The sequence below is a fragment of the Delphinus delphis genome, chromosome 1 (genome assembly GCF_949987515.2).
Source record: "Delphinus delphis chromosome 1, mDelDel1.2, whole genome shotgun sequence".
Taxonomy (NCBI): Eukaryota; Metazoa; Chordata; class Mammalia; order Artiodactyla; family Delphinidae; genus Delphinus; species Delphinus delphis.
The window spans coordinates 55,420,939-55,442,205 of NC_082683.1; the positions used below are offsets into that span (position 1 = coordinate 55,420,939).

General features: G+C 44.1%; 1 protein-coding gene and 1 pseudogene across 1 annotated transcript in view; both read right to left on the reverse strand.

The window, feature by feature from the left end:
• Positions 1-21,267, reverse strand: part of JAK1 (Janus kinase 1) — a 235,334-nt gene that overhangs the window by 203,419 nt on the left and 10,648 nt on the right. The window lies entirely within an intron of this gene.
• On the reverse strand, positions 5,994-10,012 carry LOC132420410 (eukaryotic translation initiation factor 4E type 2 pseudogene; annotated as a pseudogene).

The following is a 21,267-nucleotide window of genomic DNA, read 5'->3' on the forward strand; positions in this document are numbered from 1 at the left end:
CTCACTTAGTAATGCCATTGGTTTCCAGCAGATATTTCAGGACTTTCCCAAAGTAAAAATTAAGAGATCCGTTAAGCAATCCCTCCACTCTTTGGCTTTCATAGAGTCACCACAGTATACAATAAAGCTAATTATTGTTTTTCCTATATGTTAGGATGAAGACTGGTAAACTAAACCAGCCAACAGACCTCTTGAAGGCCTGTACCTCCCCGATAAAACCCACCCACAAGTTCCAATCTGAAATTCTTCTCTTCCTTCTCATAAGCTGAAATAGCGTATGTAATAGGAACTACAAACAAATGGTATAAAGCTTGTCTGAGTAATCACGTCTCTGAGGGGTCATGGAGAAGGCACGAACTTGGATGAGAAGACTTGACCTTGAGTCCTGACTGTACAAGTAAGAAGACTGGAGAAGTTGGGCAACTCAGATTTCCTAAACCTCAGGTGGGTCTCCTGTAACATAAGGATTATAACCCCTTCCTACTTTAAGAAGTCCTTCCTTGGGAGGATTGCATAAAATAATGTGTAAAAGTGATCTGTAAGGCTTAAAGAATTTTAAGAGTGTAATATTTTCAGTAGACACGGAGGGTGCCTACCCACTATGTTCCTGTCTTTGGGGAACATCCCCATCACACCCTTCCAAAAGGTGGACCCAAGCAGTCATATCTGAATAATAATAACAATGATAATTTAAAAACAAGAGCTACCGTTTAGAATGATGAATAACTTCTAGGGATGGACAATGGTAGTGGTTGTACAACATGTGTATGTACTTGGGAATTCCCTGGCGGTCCAGTGGTTAGGGATCCGTACTTTCACTGCTGTGACCGCCGTTAGATCCCTGGTCGGGGAACTAAGATCCCACAAGCTGTGTGGTGTGGCCAGAAAAAAAAAACACACAAAAAAGGTGTATGTACTTAATGCCACTGAACTGAACTGTACACTTTAAAATGGTTAAAATGGTAAATTTTATGTTATGTATATTTTTCCACAAAACAAATTAAAAAAAAAGAACTAACACATATTGAGGACTTAGTGCCTTTCTTATAATCATTAACAAGGATTATTTTATTTCATCCTCACAATAACCTCTTGCAGTAGGTGCCAATGTACCCCCATTTTACAGAGGAACAAACAGAGACACAGAAAAGCTAAGTAACTACCACAAGGTTACACGGCTAGTAAGTGGTAGAGCTCTGTTTGAATCTGGACAGACTCCAGAGCCCTGTCCCCACTACCAATCCCTTCCCCCTCCACCCATCAGAGGAGAGCTCAGGTCACAAAGTCTCAGGAGCTTGGCTTATCAGACTCTTACTCAGGAATCTGGTATAAGAGATACTGAAATTCTGGTCAGAGAGTGCTTGGCTCTAGACTCTTGATAAAAACCTGAGGTTTCTGGCTCCAAGGCAAGTCAAAGCCTCATGTGACCCAAAGTTATAAGGGAACAGGAAACTAAGAGCAGGCAAAGAAGAAAGGCAGTCCAAAGAAAACAAGAGCCCGGGGAGGGGAGATGGGGTGTGTTGAAGACCTTTCCAGTTCCTACGTGTGTCTTGCACTTTGTATCTTTTATTTTTTTTTTTTTGCGGTACGTAGGCCTCTCACTGTTGTGGCCTCTCCCGTTGCGGAGCACAGGCTCCGGACGCGCAGGCTCAGCGGCCATGGCTCAAGGGCCCAGCCGCTCCGCGTCATGTGGGATCTTCCCAGACCTGGGCACAAACCCGTGTCCCCTGCATCGGCAGGCGGACTCTCAACCACTGCGCCACCAGGGAAGTGGAACTTTGTATCTCTGTGATTGTTCTATATGCTTATCCACAAACCTCTTTTACTTAGGCTGCTCCAATGAGCTGTATAATTTGCAACCTAATGAGCTCGAATTATTCTAATAAAGTATTTCAAGAGGGAAGAGAAGTTGCATATGCAAAAGTATCTAGAGCATAGCTCTTTATAATAATTAAACATTGGAAGAATGGAGCCACCCAATAACTAGGGAATAATAAATTATACTATGTCCATTCAATGAAATATTATGTAATCATAAATGTGCATAAACAGAAAAAAGTGGAATAATTACAATAGGGAAAATATATGAAAAGCTGTGAATGCAGGAATGAATGGTATGTGTGTGTGAGTGTGTATGTGTGTTCTATATTGTTCAAAAACAGCATTAAATTTTTGAGAAAAGCTTGAGGGCTCTTAAAATCCCCTTTCTTAAAATATTTGATAGAATTATCAGGTATGAGAACTGGAAATAATTTTAGCAGTCATTTAGTATAATTTTTCATTTCTTCAGATTCTGAATACCTTTAGTCCTGAGGAGTCCTCTGTCCTCCAGTACAGTGGCTGCCCACCTTCAGCCTGAACACCTCTGGGGACAGAAGTGCCAAAGTTTCTCCTCTCTTCAGCTGGCTGGTTACAAAGTTCTCCCTTATGTTATGTCTGAAGTTTCTTCCCCTTAGTTCTAGTTCTCTCTGATGGGGGTCAAGTCTATCACTTCTTTTTTTCTCCCCGAAATGATCACTGCAGTAGACAATTGCTCTAAAAGTACAATCACTCTCATAGCAGCCTCTATTCCCTCTCACCGACAAATACTTGAGAATTCCTTCTTGGAGCACTGTGGAACACACAAGCTTCCCTCCAGGTGGAACATTATTGCCAGTGTCCCAGGAAAAAAAGCACATACATGTGAACAGAAGGATGAAGAGTAGAGCCCTAGAAGGGAGTGGGGGCCAGTTGCAAATGGAAAACCCAGCAAAGCGGTCATGGGAAAACAGCCAAAGTGGAGACTGACTTCCAGTTCCCCAGCAGACCTTCTTGCCTTGGTTTCTAGAACAGGTGATGCCATACCCAAAGCTGTGTCATATCTCAGCATATCAGAGGCCCATGGAGTCAAAATAAATGGAAAAAATCCCTCAAGCTAGTTTGAAAAAATAGGTGGTTTGATTACATTGACTATTCAATGCCCCCCATTTAAAGCTGTTAGGCAGACTATCTTGGTGAACACTGTGGGTAAGATGCTGCATAAAAGGGATAACCCCTTGTCCTAACCGGCATAGAGTCAGCATGCTTCTGATGGGAAAAGATAACTTTCAAATACTTCAATGTCAAAGAGAAAGGAGAAACAGGAGCAGCTCTAGAAAACATAAGAGATTCAAAAATCTTGGTGGAGGGATGGATTGGGCGTTTGGGGTTAGCAGATGCAAACCATTACATATAGGATGGATAAACAATGAGGTCCTATGGTATAGCACAGGGAACTATATTCAATATCCTGTGATACAATGTTCATTGCAGCACTATTTACAATAGCCAGGACATGGAAGCAACCTAAGTGTCCATCGACAGATGCATGGATAAAGAAGATGTGGCACATATATACAATGGAATATTACTCAGCCATAAAAAGGAACGAAATTGAGTTATTTGTAGCGAGGTGGATGGACCTAGTGTCTGTCATACAGAGTGAAGTAAGTCAGAAAGAAAAAAAAATACCGTATGCTAACACATATATATGGAATCTAAAAAAAAAAAATAAAGGTTCTGAAGAACCTAGGGGCAGGACAGGAATAAAGACACAGACGTAGAGAATGGACTTGAGGACACGGGGATGGGGAAGGGTAAGCTGGGATGAAGTAAGAGAGTGGCATGGATGTATATATACTACCAAATGTAAAATAGATAGCTAGTGGGAAGCAGCCGCATAGCACAGGGAGATCAGCTTGGTGCTTTGTGACCACCTAGAGGGGTAGGATAGGGAGGGTGGGAGGGTGGGAGACGCAAGAGGGAGGGGATGTGGGGATATATGTATACGTGTAGCTGATTCACTTTGTTATACAGCAGAAACTCACACAACATTGTAAAGCAATTATACTCCAGTAAAGATGTTAAAAAAAATCCTGTGATAAACTGTAATAGAAAAGAATTTTTAAAAGAATGTATATATATTTATAACTGAATCACTTTGCTGCACAGCAGAGGTTAACACAACATTGTAAATCAACTACACTTCAATTTAAAAAAAGAGATTCAAAAATCTTGAACAAATGAGACAAAAACTAAAAAAGCAAAAATACGGACAATGTACCTAACCACTTGGTCTGACAAGACCCTCGCTCATGAACACATTATACACATGTGCACCCATCCACACGCACACAACAGGAGGGCAAATCCAAATGTCTGTCCTCTTTGGAATGTTCATGGTAAATCTGAGCGTAGGCAAAAGTGAAGACCTCCCTGGGATCTAAACAAATCTTAGGAAGCAGACTTTGCTTCCTATTTTAGCCAGTATTGCTCCTATATTCGCCTGAGCCCTCCACGATTGTCTGGACCCCAGAATTCATTCTTTTTTGGGGGGGGGGTGGCTACGCGGATCTCTCACTGTTGTGGCCTCTCCCGTTGCGGAGCACAGGCTCCGGACGTGCAGGCTCAGCGGCCATGGTTCATGGGCCCAGCTGCTCCGCGGCATGTGGGATCTTCCCGGACTGGGGCACGAACCCGCGTCCCCTGCATCGGCAGGCGGACTCTCAACCACTGCACCACCAGGGAAGTGCCCCAGAATTCATTCTTTATGTTCCTGGAGTTTATATCTTTGCCTGATCTTCTTATCCAACCTGACTTTATTTGTAATAGAAGCACCTCTATTTGGCCCCTTTACTCCTCTACTTTTTTAAGGAAAAAGCATTAATTAGAGGGTGTTCAGAAGTTGGAAAGTGAGAAGAAATTAATCTATACACAAAAAGGAAATGCCTGTCACTCTCATATCTTTCTCTGAGGATCCTCCTAGCCTTCAAGGATATGTTTTTAAAGAAAGTCTTAATTCAAAGAACTGCAATCTTCACTCACAAGAATCAAATAAGCTACTTGGAGGTTGCTGTATGACTCTTAATCATTACTTATTTGAATCCTAGGTGCTCTGATGAGAGGTCGTTTTAAGAGCATGCTTGTGTCAACCTTTAAGAGGTTTCTGTCTGGGCATTCTGGATCATCCTGGTATTTAAATCCTGGGTTTACCAGGTGATGAGAACGGGAGGTAGGTTTTTCCAGCCACTAGAGACAGGCACAGCCATGCGCATGACGGCACCCATCAAGGCCGCCTTTTCTTCAGATGTCTCACTTTCAGAATCACAGAATCTAGCAAATAAAACATTAAGGCCACCATCAACCAGCTTCCCATTTCCCTTCCCCCAAAAAGGGGCACGCAAGAGCCCACGGAAACAGGCTGGACACACAGGCCCTGCTCACCTGGGAAAATGATTTCAGTCGCTGTCTTCAGCTCCAATTCCTGCACTTAGAACACGCATTATAATCTAGCTCCTAATCTGGCTGGATTCTGCTCCAGTTTAATTGACCAAGGCATCATCCCTTCCAAGCTGCCTCAGTGAAACCAGTGTAGCCCACTGGATGGAATGCTAAGTGCAGCCGCGCCTCGGAAGGAAAGAGAGCACCACCGCAGGAGGGAAGAAGGGAGGGCATGAGCAGAGACTGTACCAAATAAGAAACACATTTTTAGAACATGGTGGGCTTGGGGGAAGAGGGGAAAGAAATCAACAAAACGTCCCAGTGATTTCATGGCAGAGCTAGGAGAGAGCATTTACAGCTATTCCAGGACACTCCAACAGAAAGCTTTTCCTGGACGCACAGACCTTCGCAACACTGACAGCCCTCAGGTGACCGTGCTGGTTCATACGTGTGGTCATGATGTCACAGCGTGAGAAGAACACAACAGAATGCCCAAGAGGCATCTGGACAGCACATAGCAAAAAAGAAAAAAAAAAAAAGGCTGAACTCCCCTCCACAGAACCCCATTAAAAACCAAAGTGTGTCTATTACAAAGTCACATTTTCCGTTTTTCTGCTTTATAAAGTCAGCAATGCTGGAGGGTAGGAATGGGTGCAAAAGGGGAGTGTGAGGCTCATAGATGTCCCTTCAGTGAGCAGAAGGAAGGACTGGCTGGACACCTCCCACCCATTTCGGACACACACACACGTCCAGATTCACGCTATGGTTCCTAGGTCACTTCCAGTCTTATGCTATATTGAAATAATGTCTTCCTGAAACCACACAGAGACCACACGCCCACAGATCTCCCCCCCAACTGTGAACTATTCCCGCAGCATGGCCAGGATGAGATTCTTCCAGCAACAGGATGCCAAACCCTTCCACAGGAAAATAATTCACTTGCCACTATTTTTATTTGCATCATCCCCCAGATAGGATTAGTTCCTTCTCTGAAGAATTCCTACTTGGAAGAAGTCACTGTGACCTGTCAGAGTGCAGGGAGCTATCATGTTGCTGTCAAACCTCCAGGACAGGAGGTATCAAAGGTATCAACCTGGCTGCTATTCTGTTCAAAGTTCTGTGAGCGGGTGGGATGGCCTGGGGTTCTCCTGAAGTACCAGAAAGCGTAGTTGTACTGCAAGGGATGCTCTCAGATCCAGGACAACAGCCTTCCTCTTGCTGCTGCTCTGACGCCTGTCCCATTCCTACGCTTCCTTCTCACCATCTTTCTATGTGATGTTTTCTTCATTGTGATCATGGTCCCCACTGTCATCATCTTTCAAGGCCTTGGACTTGTTCACTTTCTTGCTGCTTGTTGCCACTGCCTCACAGAGTGAATCTATCACTTTTACATGATGATACTCAGGGCCATGTCATGGGTGTGTGAACTGTGCAGCAGGGCCCTGTGCTCATTTAATGCTCTGTTGTCATCATCTTGAAATTCTTTTTTTTTGTTTGTTTTTTGTTTTGCAGTACGCGGGCCTCTCACCATTGTGGCCTCTCCCGTTGCGGAGCACAGGCTCCGGACGTGCAGGCTCAGCGGCCATGGCTCACGGGCCTAGCTGCTCCGCAGCATGTGGGATCTTCCCGGACCGGGGCACGAACCTGTGTCCCCTGCATCGGCAGGCGGACTCTCAACCACTGCGCCACCAGGGAAGTCCCTTGAAATTCTTAATAATTTTTTGAATGAGGGAAACCACTCTTTCATTTTGTACTGGATCCCACAAATCATGTAACCAGTGCTGAAAATATTTCAAAGAGCTTCATGTCAAACCTCCCCATTCATTTGGCCATTCTTTTTACAGAACCTGATTTAGGGTCTTTTAACCATCCTGGTTGTTCTTCTCGAACTTCTGTTCCCAGAACTCACCACAGACTCTACACATGACCTAGTCAGTGAGGAGTACAGTGATACCTCAAAGACTGCTGTTATAAACATGATTGTATGTATATTTGTAGCAATAGAAAGCAGTTAGTGTTTACCATGTGACTGGCATTATGTTAAGGACATTACATGTGTTATCTTATGTAATCCTCACATCAACCCTGCTAATTAAGAGACAGATTTGTCCCCAGTTTGCAGATAAGACGACTATGGCTTAGAGAGGTTACATAACTTGCTGAAGACCATACAGTTACAGGTGGCAAAGAACTCACACCCAGGCCTGACAGACTCTTTTACAGTAGATGTACTAGGGCTTCTCCCGAGTTATTAGAGACACTCACTACCTAGGTGGCTAGAGGTGGCACACACTGAGCTAGTAACCAATTCCGATTGTACTGTCAACTAATTTTGATCTCTGGTGATTCAGCCGGGAAGGTCTCTTTGGATGTTAACTGAGCTATTCCCACATGGCCATTTCCTTTTCCAGGCTCATGCCCTTTCTTAGGTTCTTTCCACTACGATTAGCCTCTGTATTAGTTTCCAACTGCTGCTGTAACACATTATCACAAACGTAGTGGGCTTAAAACAATATAAATGTATTATCCTGTAGTTCCGGAGGTCAGAAGTCGGAAATGGGCCTCACAGGGCTAAGGTGAAGGTGTCGGCAGAGATGCGTTTCTTCCGGAGGCTCTAGGGGAGAATCTGTTCCTTGCGCCTGTCCATCTTTTAGAGGCTGCCTGTGTTCCTTGGCTTGTGGCCATGTCACTCCAATCTCTGCTTCTGTCATCATGTCCCCTGCTCTGACCATGACCCTTCTGCTTCCCTCTTATAAGAACCCTGTGATTGGGCTTCCCTGGTCACGCAGTGGTTGAGAGTCCGCCTGCCGATGCAGGGGATGCGGGTTCGTTCCCCGGTCCGGGAAGATCCCACATGCCACGGAGCGGCTGGGCCCGTGAGCCACGGCTGCTGAGCCTGCGCGTCCGGAGCCTGTGCTCCACAATGGGAGAGGCCACAGCAGTGAGAGGCCTGCATAACGAAAAAAAAAAAAAGAACACTGTAATTACATTGAGCACTTGGATAATCCACAATAATCGCCCGATGTTCACGTCAGCAGGTTAGTAACCTTAATCCCACCTGCAATTTGTAATTCTCCCTTGCCACGTAACAGAACATATTCACAGGTGCAGGGGATGAAGACGTGGACATCTTTGGGCGCCCGTTATCCTGTCCACTGCAGCCTCCCGACACACCGCACACACCAGCTCCTCGTGTGACCTGGATTGCAGGGCTTCCCCCTTCCTATGGATCCCGCTCACCTTCCTACGGACGCATTCTGGTTCTTCTGTGTTCAGTCAGTAAACATTTATAGAGCACCTATTACGTGCTAGGCATTTTGCTAGGGGCAGGAGAGACCAAGAAAAAAAGACATTGTCCCTGCCCAGAAGGTGCTCACGTTTTAGTGAAGCTGACAGAAAAATCATAAAAGACAAGAAAATATGGCAATTACTGGGATAAAAGGGAGCATAGGTGGTGAAGGGGCCCTCAGGACTTGGGGTCTAGGGTGGGAAGGGATATGCAAAGACATACCTTACTGCTCCTATTCCTATCAAGATCCACAAAATCAAAACGGTAGGATTCATCATGAAAAATGAAGATCTGTCATCTGGTCTCAGGCATCGCTAAAGTGTCAATGCCCAGTGATTCCAGGCAGGGCTGGGCTGTTCAGAAGCCAAGAAGCAAAGGGGCACACAGATCTCCTTCTGTGCTCTGAAGGCCTTGCTCCAGCCTGGGGTCAGCAGCAGCCAGCAGGAATTACTCATTACCAAGGTGAGGAGGACCCCTGCCAAGTGGAATAAGCTATTTACAGTCTTCAAGTGGGATGGGCTCAACCCAGGGCGGGTGATACTCTCATTTCCCCAGGCTCAGCCTGATCTAAGAAATGGGTTATTTTAAAAGTTGAAAAGGGAAAAAAATTGTTAGATTAAATATACAAAGATGTAGTTTAGTTCCTCTCTGCATCTCAAATGTGGAGTCTGAGGAAGGAGCCCGAACTCCTAAGCTTTCAATGATTTATGTTTGTTTTTAGATACTGTATCACAGCCCAGGACCCCGGATGTGCCTGGACTGACCTTTGTTCCTACCTGCTGGCCACTTTGTAACTGTTATCAGAAGAAATCCGCAAGCTATCATGGGAGTCTGTAGGTTCCTGCCCACTGACATTTCAAAGGAACCAGCTGGCTTTGTTTCCAGCTCTATACTGAACTCTGCTGTCTCCTTTCAGAAACACAAGTAGATGTGTGTGTGAGTGTGTGTGTCTGTGTATGTGTGTGTTTTCATTTTCCTGTTTAACCTGAATAGCTATGACAAACCAGGGTCACTTATTTTTAAAAATCTGTTTCTCTGTCTCTCTCTGTCTCTCTCTCTCTCTCACACACACACACACGGAAATTTCCTTCCTAGTGGAACATAACCAAAATGCTACTTAGATGACACTGAATTCATGTTAAATCAGACGACTTTGTGAAATCACTAGTATTTGTAGAGGGCTTTATAGTTGGCCAAAGGTGTTCTTGGCCGTTGAATTCTGCTCCTTATAAATCTTGTGAAACGCTGTCCTGGTTGGGGGTCCATTAAGCCTTAAGGTCCTTTCACATGCAGAGACCCTTCTGAACACATGGACTGAATGGGGACTTTGTGTGTTTTACTCTGAATGAAATATATCTGCCCTTCATCTACAAAGGACTAAAGCCAGGGGTCAGCTGTACTCTCTGGGGAGTCCCATACCTGATACGTGGCCATCAGCCTCAGACTGAATACCTCCTGCAAAGGGGGCATCACCTCCCAAGGCATCTTTGCTTGGTTCTGACAGGTGGCCAGACAGAGACGTTAATAGATTCCCCTAGCACATCGACAAGAGGGCCTCGAGAGGACACCTTCAAGGGGTTTGGTGTGGGCCATTACAGGTTCTCTATATTGGAATCAGCCAACCAACCCGTTCAGATCTTTTCTCCTGGATAATAGGAATGACAGGGAGTCACACATAAACAATGCACAAGGCCTGCTGTTTATCCCAATACTTGAAGTACTGAGCTACCCTGTGGCTAAAGAAGACGTTGTCCTGCATCTTTGCAATAAACTTCACTAGTGAGGGGAATATGGACGCTTCTCCTCCTTGAAACTTTAAAAAGTCAAATATAAAGTTCTAATTATCATGCTCATTCTAAAAGGGAGGACACCAAGTCTCAAAAAGATCAAGCTATCAACAAGGGCTCCTGGCTAGGAAGTAGCACATCTAGCTTCTGTAACTTCGGCTACAGATGTTAGTGAATTAAAAACACACGCACTCACACCCCCATCAAAAATCTAAGTGAGGCACTTCACTGGTGGCCCAGTGGTTAAGAATCTACCTTACAATGCAGGGGACACGGGTTTGATCCCTGGTGGGGGAACTAAGATCCCACATGCCGCAGGGCAACTAAGCCCACACACCACAACTACCGAGCACACAAGCCACAACTAGAGAGCCCACGTACCGCAAATACAGAGACTGCAGAGCCCACACACGCTGGAGCCCGGACGCCACAACGAAAGATCCTGCGTGCTGCAACTAAGACCCGACGCAGCCAAAAATAAAATAAAATATATATATTTTAAGTCTAAGTGAAAATTTAAAAAAATTAATTAAACCTAAACTTAAAATTTTTTTCATTTAATGTATGGACTTTATTTTATTTTTTTTTCTTTCTTTTTTTTTTTTTTTGGACTTTAGATAATAAACCAAAACAAAAATCTATATCATGACTTGGATGAACCTCCAGGGAATTATGCTGAGTAGAAAAAAGCCATTTCCAAAAGGTTACATACAATCTGATTCTAATCACAGAACGTATATGAAATGACAACATTTTAGAAGGGAGGCTAGATTAGAGACAGGACGGGGTGGGGGTCAGCAGGCTTCAACTCTGAGCTGGGCGGTGTGGAGACCGCAGCCTCTGCCTATTGGCCAAGCGCAGAGTGAGCTTTAAGTCAGATGATCTTCCCTGAGCCAATCCACAGGAAAGCCTTGGCTTCCAGGGCAATTTCTCAGTTTACTGTCCACCCTAGAGAAACCAAGTAAAGTTTTAAGATTTTCAAATGGTTAGCGTGACATTAAGATTAATACGCAGGTACTTGCCTGGGGAAAAAGAACATGTATGGCAGCTTAGAGCTGCAGACTCAACTGGACTTCCCAAGTGATGGTGAAGATTGATGACAACCTGTAAACCATCGCATCTGTTCTGTAGAAAGTCAAGGGTGACCAGATGGCATGGGATGTGAAGCCTGAAAAAGAGCAGTCCCTGCTTGGCCTAGTGAAGTTAGTTCTGAGTTGGTGACTGTTCTTAGTTAATGGGCCAGTGGCAAGGGCAGAGATATACAAGAAGTTTGGGGCACAGTGTGAGAGAGGAGTAAAGGGAGAAGGGGCAGGAGTGCAAGGGCAGGATTCACAGCTTGAATGAACTGTGTCCGGGCCCTGCCCTAGAGACTGTGAGGCTCTGAGCCAGTCTCTGAGTCTCTCGGAGTTTCTGATTCCCTATTTGCAGAACAGGGCAATGAACCCCTGCCTGGCCTCTGTTACCAAGTTGGTGGGAGGAACAAATGGAATAATATAAGTAAAAAGCATTTTGTGAACACTTACATTTCATGCAAATGCAAAGAGTAATGTGATTTGTCAAGATTCTTACTGGTGGTCTCTAGATTTCTGGACCTGTGATTTGGCAAGTAAGTTAATTCAGTCTGAAGGCTGGAGGGTCCATGGCCCTCAAGTGAGCATCACTAATGATCAGGTCTTGACAGCAGCCATTGCACTCACCATGGATTTATGTATAGGGTCCTACAACCGGAGAAGGAAGCATGATGGGCCACATCTGAGCTGAGCTCTAATAACTTCAGCTGGCTCCTTACTTGGCTTCTAAGACTGATCCTTGCCTCAAAGATATGCATATAGGAAGCCTTTACCAATGAGTGAATGCTCATCTAATTTCGTGAGGGTTTTCTCTTGTTTCCTCTTAGGTAATTTAGTAAGTCAGTAAGTCTGGTAATGCTGCACAGGAGAGGGGAGACCGTAATGGTCAGAGACCCTCTGGGAGGGAGGCAGTTAGGGTTGAGTTAAAAATCTCTGAGAAATGGCATAGTACGGCAGAAAGCATGTAGGCTCTGGGCTCAGGGAGCTATGTGAGTGACAGCGTTATCCTCTCTGAGCCACGGTTTCCTTCCCTGTCAAATGGTTAACGACAACAGTGCTCTCCTCATAGAATTGTCCTGAGGACTAAATGAGATAAACAGATATGGAACAGCAGGCAGAGAGTAGAAACACAATAACGTGGATCCTTTCCTCCTTCAGAGGACAGGAAGAAGATATCATAACTCCTTTAAAATACCTTCCTGTGCATGTTTTTCAGAGAGAATGAAACTTGGAACCTTGAATTGCTAAGCCTGTCCTCTTTGTAATCAAACAGATTCCTATCCGTGCTCTACTAATTACAAGATATGTGATCTTAAGCATGTTAGTTAATCTCTCCTAATCTCTATCTCCTCAAGTGTAACAGAGTTTCATCATACCTATGAATGCGGTTGCTTTGAAAGTTAAATAGGAAGTATATGTAAGGTGGCTAGGACAGTGTCTTACACACAGTCCAAATGCAATAAATAGTTGTTCTTATCATAACTGTCTTGGGTGTGGCAGAAGTGCCCAAAGAAATGGAGGACAGAGTGTCTACAGACATCACCATTACTTTTCATAATCATCAGTAATCCTTAGTTGCATCTGTGCAATACTTTCTTCCCCCTTGCGTTCGATAATAGTCCACACTCAAGGATTTCGTGGGTGTGAAGGAGTCAACAGGGTGGTGCAGCTGCCAAAACACAATGGATGTCACCCCGACAGCACACCTGGAGCACTGGAGGACACAAACTGTACGTGAACAAGCTGGAGAGCGTGCCAACAGGAGGCAGCAGGATGAGGAAGTGGCTGGAAAGACACCAGGCGGAAGGTCTGAGGGACTGGGACAAGAGCAACCCAGTGAGGAGTACAGACAGACCAATATCTGAAGGGCTGACCGTGAAAGGATGATTTCATTTATTCTGTCATTCCCTGGACAGCAGAACGCAGACCAATGGGGAGAAGTTACCTGAAGATACATTTCAGCTCAGCAGGAAGAATTTTCTGACAATGCAGACATCCAATAACAATGCTTCTGTACATCAGTGGAACGGGCTGTCCTGTGAAGGAGGACCTGAGTCCACAATCTGGCATCGGGGGGGAGAGGTGGGGAGGCTGGCCTAGACAGCTCTCAGGCCCTTTGCAGCTCTGAAATTCTATCTCATGAGAAGCCCACGACTGCTTCAACAGAAGCTGTCTTGTGTTAGCGAGTCATTCATACAAAGCTTGTCCTCCACTCTGTTATAAAACCTGGGGGCACCCCAACAGAATAGAAGAAAAAGATATCTTATTTACCTTAATACTTGCTATCGTTACTACTGCAGATGAGAGGCCCAATATACGTATTTAACAAATACACACTGCTTATCTGCTCTAAGGAGGGTATCTAAAGTGTCAAAGCAACCTCTTCTTTTGTGTGTTAAGATTTTCATTCCAGCAATGTAGCAGAGAAAGGAAGCTATCATCACTCACATTTCAAAACTGATTTTGAAGTAAAAAGGAGTAACTGCTTCCCATTTAAGCACATTATTTAATACCACAAACCTCAGTTTGTGATGACAGTGATATTTACCTATAGAGACGGTTCATTCATTCACTCAACAAATATTTGAGCACCTATTATGTACCAGACCGGGTTTTACTTGCTGGGGACTTCTATCATTGAGCTAAAAAGACACACAGCCCTCATGGAGCTTACATTCTAGTGGGGGAGAGGGAATAATAGATACAGTTAAGTAAATTGAAGTATGCTAGTGTGAACAGACCATGTAAAAGTGCTGTAAGAAAATAAAGCAGAAAGACTTCCCTGGCAGTCCCGTGGTTAGGACTCTGTGCTTCCAATGCAGGGTTTGATCCCTGGTCAGGGAATTAAGATCCCACAAGCAGCGAGGCACAGGGGAAGAAAAAAAACGTTATTAGAAAAAAAAATTGTTAATCAACTATTCTCCAATATAAAATAAAAATTTTTTTTAAATAAAAATTTTGGGGCTTCCCTAGTGGCACAGTGGTTGAGAGTCCGCCTGCCGATGCGGGGAACGCGGGTTCGTGCCCCGGTCCGGGAAGATCCCACATGCCGCGGAGCAGCTGGGCCCGTGAGCCACGGCCGCTGAGCCCACACGTCCGGAGCCTGTGCTCCACAATGGGAGAGGCCACAACAGTGAGAGGCCCGTGTACGGCAAAAAAAAAAAAAGAAAAAGAAAAAGAAAGCAGAAATAGGGATAAGGAGGAGGTGGTGTGGAAAGATTAAGTAAGAGAATGCAGGTAAAAACTACTGCATGGACAGGTTATGCAGAACGTCTTCAATCAATGCTAGCTATTATTACCATGGGCACTTCTGAGTTTGCAGGACCTACAATTATATATGCATCATTCCACTCCTGAATTATTCAATAGGTGGTGTGTATTCAAAATCAAAACCACAAGTAAGCGGGCCCTGATACTGTTTTCAGGTAGAAGGAATCAATGAAAATGTCATGACTTTGGAGTTCTGGCATTGTCTCACTTGTGCAAGGATGTTGATATGAATCTGCAGGAAATATAGAAATGCAGAAGCTGAGGACTGAACCAAATTACATCAGGTAAGTGACCTAATTTTTCTAAGCCTTAGTTCCCCTGTGCCCCCATTTGACCAGGGCTGTTGGGACACTTAGTATGTAAACACTAAGTAAATACATACGTAAAATATAATACAGATGTAAAACACTGGGCACACAGCACGTACAGTTAGCTTACATTATTATCATTGTCCAAACAAGGTCATCTGAATTTTCAGAGATTTTCAGTGTGTTCAGAATGAAAAAACAAGGCAGTATTCCTCAGGAGGGAACATTCCACAATCATGTGTTGCTAGGAGTTGGACGAAGGTCACTTGTTATGAGAACAAACCAGGAAAAAAAACATAAGGAAGCATTCAACTGATTAAATGCTCAGTCCAGTGCTCAGCCTTGCTAACTCCTTGGCTGCAGTCTTCAGAATTCCAGAAGATGCAAAGACACAATGATTCACTCAAAACACTTCTTCGTACGAATCTTAGGATTCAGCCAAAAAGCAGTCCCGCAGGATTTATGGAGTGTGCTTCCCTCTACAGAGCCTGCATGTCAAGGACATCCACAGGCTCCCTTTAATGGAGCCTTATTTTTCCAAAGACCTCTGTAGCATCATCCCTCTGCTCTTACCACTCTGACTGAGAGTCTTAGGAAATGAGAATTTAATTTGTTCTGTGTTGAAATTTTTCTCATGGGGCAACTTTACAAAGAAGGAGCTCTTTCTGCTTTCCCAGAGAGGGAAAGCATCCCCATCAGTCCCACTTCCTCGAGTTCTGAAGTAAATGAAAGCTTTGGAATATTTATTGGCGTTAGTGCCTTTTCCACTAGTCATTCCCAAGACAAGGGCAGCTGTCCCTCATTGGCTCTAGATAACACAGTAACCCCTTCTCTGCTGCTAGGGGGCTTGCATCCAGCAATCTGCCTCTTCCAGGGGTATCTATGACAACCTGGCACTTCAAAAGGACTACAGAGGCCTCAAGGGACAAAGGTGTTGGCCTTGCTGAGTCGAAGTCAGTGCTTCTCAAACTATCTGTGGAGAAGAACCAGTTTGTTCTTATTCCTAGTCCATCATGGACCGATATTTTTATAAACTACAATGAAAATGAATTGCTAGAAAAGTGTTTATTAAAGAAATAAAATGCAAGCCAATGTTTTTATTACTAGAGTCAACAGACATAAAATTACTCTGTCAAATTGCTGTAAAAACTTTAAATGTTTACTCACAGCTTCTGTATCTGTTCTAGCCACAGCTTACAGCACTAAGTCACTGTTCAGCCATTAACATTTACTTGAAACAAAACACAAAGCCGAACCACCCCCTTTTCCTATGAAATAAGATGATGTGTTTAGTGCAGCGGCTGGCACATAGTAATTACTCACTGAATATTAGCTATTACTATTGCTAGTCTCTCTGGGCTGGTGAGAAGAAGGGGAAACATTAACTAAGAGACTGAGATGCAGGTCTGAGTTCCTACTCTTCCTACCGACCGTGGACGAGTGTCTTCACTGTTCTGGGCTTTAGTTTCCAAAATCTGCAATAATGAGATGATCTAGAATCTAACATCTAGATCAATAACTTACGAACTGAACTGAAACCCAAAGTGAAAAATAAAAACATTTGTGTCCCAGTACACACTCACATACACTCAAGGGGGCAACTGCAAAGTTTCATGAAGTAATATTACCCTACCACATGCTATGCACTCTGATATTTTCTATCTTGTCTTATTTTTTTAAGTGCTGGTCAAGACATATTTAATCGATTTCAAACCCACAGTGTGAAAAATGCTGGAGCAAATGAGCTCTTGGGTTCCCATCCTCTATAGTGTACCGATGGGGCTAACGACTAGGAAGTAGGTCCCTGTCAGTCATCCACAATTTGGTGTCTAGTAAGGACTGACATTGTTTTGCTTTTAATTTTTATTGGAGTATAGTTGATTTACAATGTTGTGTTAGTTTCAGGGGTACAGCAAAGTGAATCAGTTACCAGTGAATCTTTTGTTTTTTTAAGGTTCTTTCCCCGTATAGGTCATTACAGAGTATTGAGTAGAGTTCCCTGTGCTATATACAGCAGGTTCTCAGGACTGACATTGTTAAGGCCAGGTTCATCTACAAGTTTGTTTTTTAAGCCTCCTGGTTCTGCATTGAGATATTCTTAATGAGTCTATTAGTGACAAAGAAGAACGGTCAAGGTTGTGGAATTCAAACCACTTGATGATTACCTACAGGTAACCCTGAATAACTCCCATCTAGCCTCATGCACGGTGCCTTCAGGCAAATGTGCCAGGAGTTGGGTTACGGGGAAATGTCCTTACTGGTTTCTACTTTCTCACTAAATTGCCTTCTGCTTTCTGGACAAGGGAGAGGGGACAGTAGTGGGAGGTAACAGGCTGCTGGAAGTGTTAGGATTGAATTGGCATTTCAACTCCTTTACACGTTAGAAGCAGCGGGTGAGGGGACTTAACTAGGGGAAGATACACGGACATGCAAACTTTTACCTGAAGGGATATATTTTTTAAATTAATTTATTTATTTTAATTTATTTTTGGCTGCATTGGGTCTTTGTTGCTGCGCGCGCGCTTTCTCTAGTTGTGGCGAGTGGGGGCTACTCTTGGGGGCGGTGAGCAGGCTTCTCATTGCAGTGGCTTCTCTTGTTGCAGAGCACGGGCTCTAGGCATGCGGGCTTCAGTAGTTGTGGCACGTGAGCTCAGTAGTGGTGGCTCGTGGACTCTAGAGTGCAGGCTCAGTAGTTGTGGCGCACAGGCTTAGCTGCTCCACGGCATGCGGGATCTCCCCGGACCAGGGCTCGAACCCGTGTCCCCTGCATTAGCAGGCGGATTCTTAACCACTGCGCCACCAAGGAAGCCCCTGAAGGGATATTTTATAGTCCTTTCATCCTTTTAACGAATAATTTTAACTTTTGACTTTCAACTCAGTGAAGAGTAAAACATGAAACTATTTTATGTCCAGTCGCTTCTTTTGTGCTCCCCTTTCCTCTTGAGTAGTAAGGGCCTCAAATTGACCTCTAACCAAGTCGAGTTGCCAAGCGTTTCACTTTGATGAGGATTTTAATCCCATCTTCATTACAAAGCTCTGTACTTCTCTCCAGCTGAGGCCAGGCCCGAGGCTCCAGGGGCTGGGGTGGAGGAGTGATGTGGTCTCTCCCTCACGCCCGCCTCTCCTCTTCTCCCAGAGCTTACTACTTTCTTGGCTGGTTCCTTTCATGACCACCGACAGTGAGTCTGAGAGCTGGTTCTGCTGAAATGACATCTTTCAAAAAAACCTCTGCATCAAACGGGGCTCCCCTCTTCATCAGTTCCACAGAGGGTTCCCACGTGAGCCATCCCACCTTGGTGGGGGTGAGTTTTCTGACTGGCCAGAGGCTTGTCTTTTGGGATACCATCCCTACCCTGGCTCACTCCTGGGATCCACTCATGGGTTGTGGCAGCTGCTCTCCCGCGAGGCATTAGCCAGAAGGCTTAAGTCCCAAGCCACCTTCTATAGATTCCCTTCCATTGACCATAGTGTCCAAGAAACTCACATCCTTGTCCCACCCAACTCAGCATCTCTCCTTTCCTCCCTCTCCCCATTCCTTCTCTTAGCTTTGCAGAGTCTGGTCGTGGGGAGCTCCTACTGGGATAGCTAGCGGCTCACCAAGTTCCAGATGAAAGATGAGCTCCAAGTGGAATGCTGCTCTCTGAGGAAGGTTCTCTCCCGCTCCCAGCCCTCTTTTACGGGGATGGGTGTGAGCGATAAGGGTCATCTGAGCGATAAGGGTCATCTGAGAGTTGGTTCTGCTGAATGGCACATTTTGAAGACGCTTTGCAGGAAAAAGCTGGCCACAGAGCTGAAGTTCTCTGATCAAAGAAGAGTGGGGATTTTAAACACCTTTTTAGCTGTGGACTCTTCTCACCCGTTCTTAGAAAACAGGAAAGACTCCACTCAGCATCTCATACCACGTTAGATTTCTACTGCGAGCCACATGGCAGATTCTGTGCCAGGCACTGTGAACAAAGCAATGGATAGAGCCATGGTTCCTGCCCTCAAGGAACTCACAATCTAATGAGACATTAAACACACACACCCCAAACACGTACGTTTACGTAGTTCAGTTGTGATAAGTACATTGAAAGAAAAGCACAGAGTGCCATGGGACCGGACACAGTTGAGACTGTCAGGAAAGGGTTCTCTGAGGAATTAATATTTAATATTTAATCAGAGATGGATAAGAAAAGTGAAGGATAAGAGAAGTGAATGGTAAGGATGCCTCAGGCAGAAGGAAATGCACCGGAGGGGGAAAGAAGCTTGACTCCCTGGACAAAGGATGGGCTGGTCAACTGGGTACGAGACATGGGACCAGAGAGGTGGGTGGGAACCAATTTAAACATAAGGAACTCCAGCTGAGAATGTTCCAGGCACACACTCTCATACCTGGCATTCCCTTCCAATGGGAATCTTTACAATCATGGAGCATGTTAAGGACAGTAGTCTTAATCCCAAGAGGATCAAAGAAGCCATCAGAGGGTTTTAAAACAAAATTGTGCCATGATCAGATTTTCATTTTAAAAAGGCAATTATAGGGAATTCCCTGGCGATCCAGTGGTTAGGACTCCGCACTTTCACTGCTGAGGACCAGGTTCAATCCCTGGTCAGGGAACTAAGATCCCACAAGCCACTTGGTGTGGCCAAAGAAACAAAAAATAAAAAAATAAAAAGGCAATTATAGTGTACAGCTAAGGAGGCAGAAAACAGCCATGGTGGATGGGGGAAGGTGCCGTGTAAGTTTCAAAGCACTGTGACATATGCTGGGTCTAATTCCTCTTCAAAGCCTCATCTACTAATCTACATTCAAAAGCAAAGCAGAATTAATTTACATTAACTTCTCATACTTTTTCTGTTCTAGACTTATCCCCTTCCTCTACCACTTACTAGCTGTGTCTTGAAGACTCTGTGAGCTTCCTCAGGTTCTTCAATTATGAAGTGTGGAGAACGCTTCGTCAAAGATTTGAATTAGGATGAAACAAGAGTCTTGGTACACGTGCACTCAACAAATACTAACTCATTTCAAGCAAATAATCCTGACAACTTAAAAAAAAGGAGTGGGGGGGGAAGGAAGTCCTCTTCTAGCCACTAGACCCAATTATGTACACAAAATTCTACATAAATAAACTATGTAAGATTGCCCAAAATGCATTTACTAAAGTGTGGCAAATTTTATGGTATTAGAATAGTATTAGAATAATTTTACAGAAATCAGTGAATGATAATAAAACCGGGAAGATTTATGTCTAGGCATAATTCTACACATTATACTGGTAGACATTTTAATTAGAAGCCCGTGCTGCCCTCCCCATAAAAAAGGGTGTCTAGATTCTCAATGACATAGCTTCCCAGAATTCTAGTCTATCAATATAACTTTTGAGAATGTCTGCCTTCCCAGAGGATCTAAAGCTCTATACTAAAATTATAGTACCTGGAAAGGGGTCAGCAATGTACCCCTGCATCACAATCTGATGCCAATGACAGACACTGAGAGTTGACCACAGGGAGACATGGAAAGGTGGTTATAGCACTCCTTTCTGTGGAACCCAGATGTGGCCTCAAAAGTCTTCTCTGCAAATTGCTCCGGGCAGCTACGCCCACTGACCCTAAGATATCCCTGGTCCAAAGATACTCATTTTCAAAGTGAAAAAAAAAAAAAAATCAAGCAATTGCCGTCTGAATAATATGTCTGGAATTTCATTTACAAAGACAGTGGCAAAAAAATGAAAATGAATTTCCCACTACATTGGAACTGTCCTCTCTGTCTTCCCACTTTTTAACAGAACTATCCATCTCCTCATAATCTCATGAAAAATAAAAGTACAGTAATAGTCCAAATGCATAAAGCAGGACATAATCAACTTACTTTACTCCATGTCAATTATGTGAATTGTTTCAACATCTATTACATTAGGGGCACACATTACAACACAAAACCCTTTCAACCAATATAAGGAACTCCAGCTGAGAATATTCCAGGCACACCCTCTGGTACCTGGCATTCCCTTCCAATGGGAATCTTCATAATCATGGTTTGGATAGAGAAGGAAAAAACAAAGTGGTTTTTTGGTGCCTCCCTTACTCTTGTTCATGCTTAATGAAGAACTCGTGTAATAAAAGATTCTTAACAGGTAATGGTGAAAATGAACTGTTTGGCGAGGATAAATTGTGAATATGAATGTACAGTTTTAAGGAAGCAATTTTTAGGGGAAAAAATCCTCTACATGAAGCACAGAAACATAAGAATCTTCTTGTCTCAAAAAGCAATTGATTTGGAAGAAACAAGTCAGGTTAATAATGGTACAGACAAATTCGTGGCA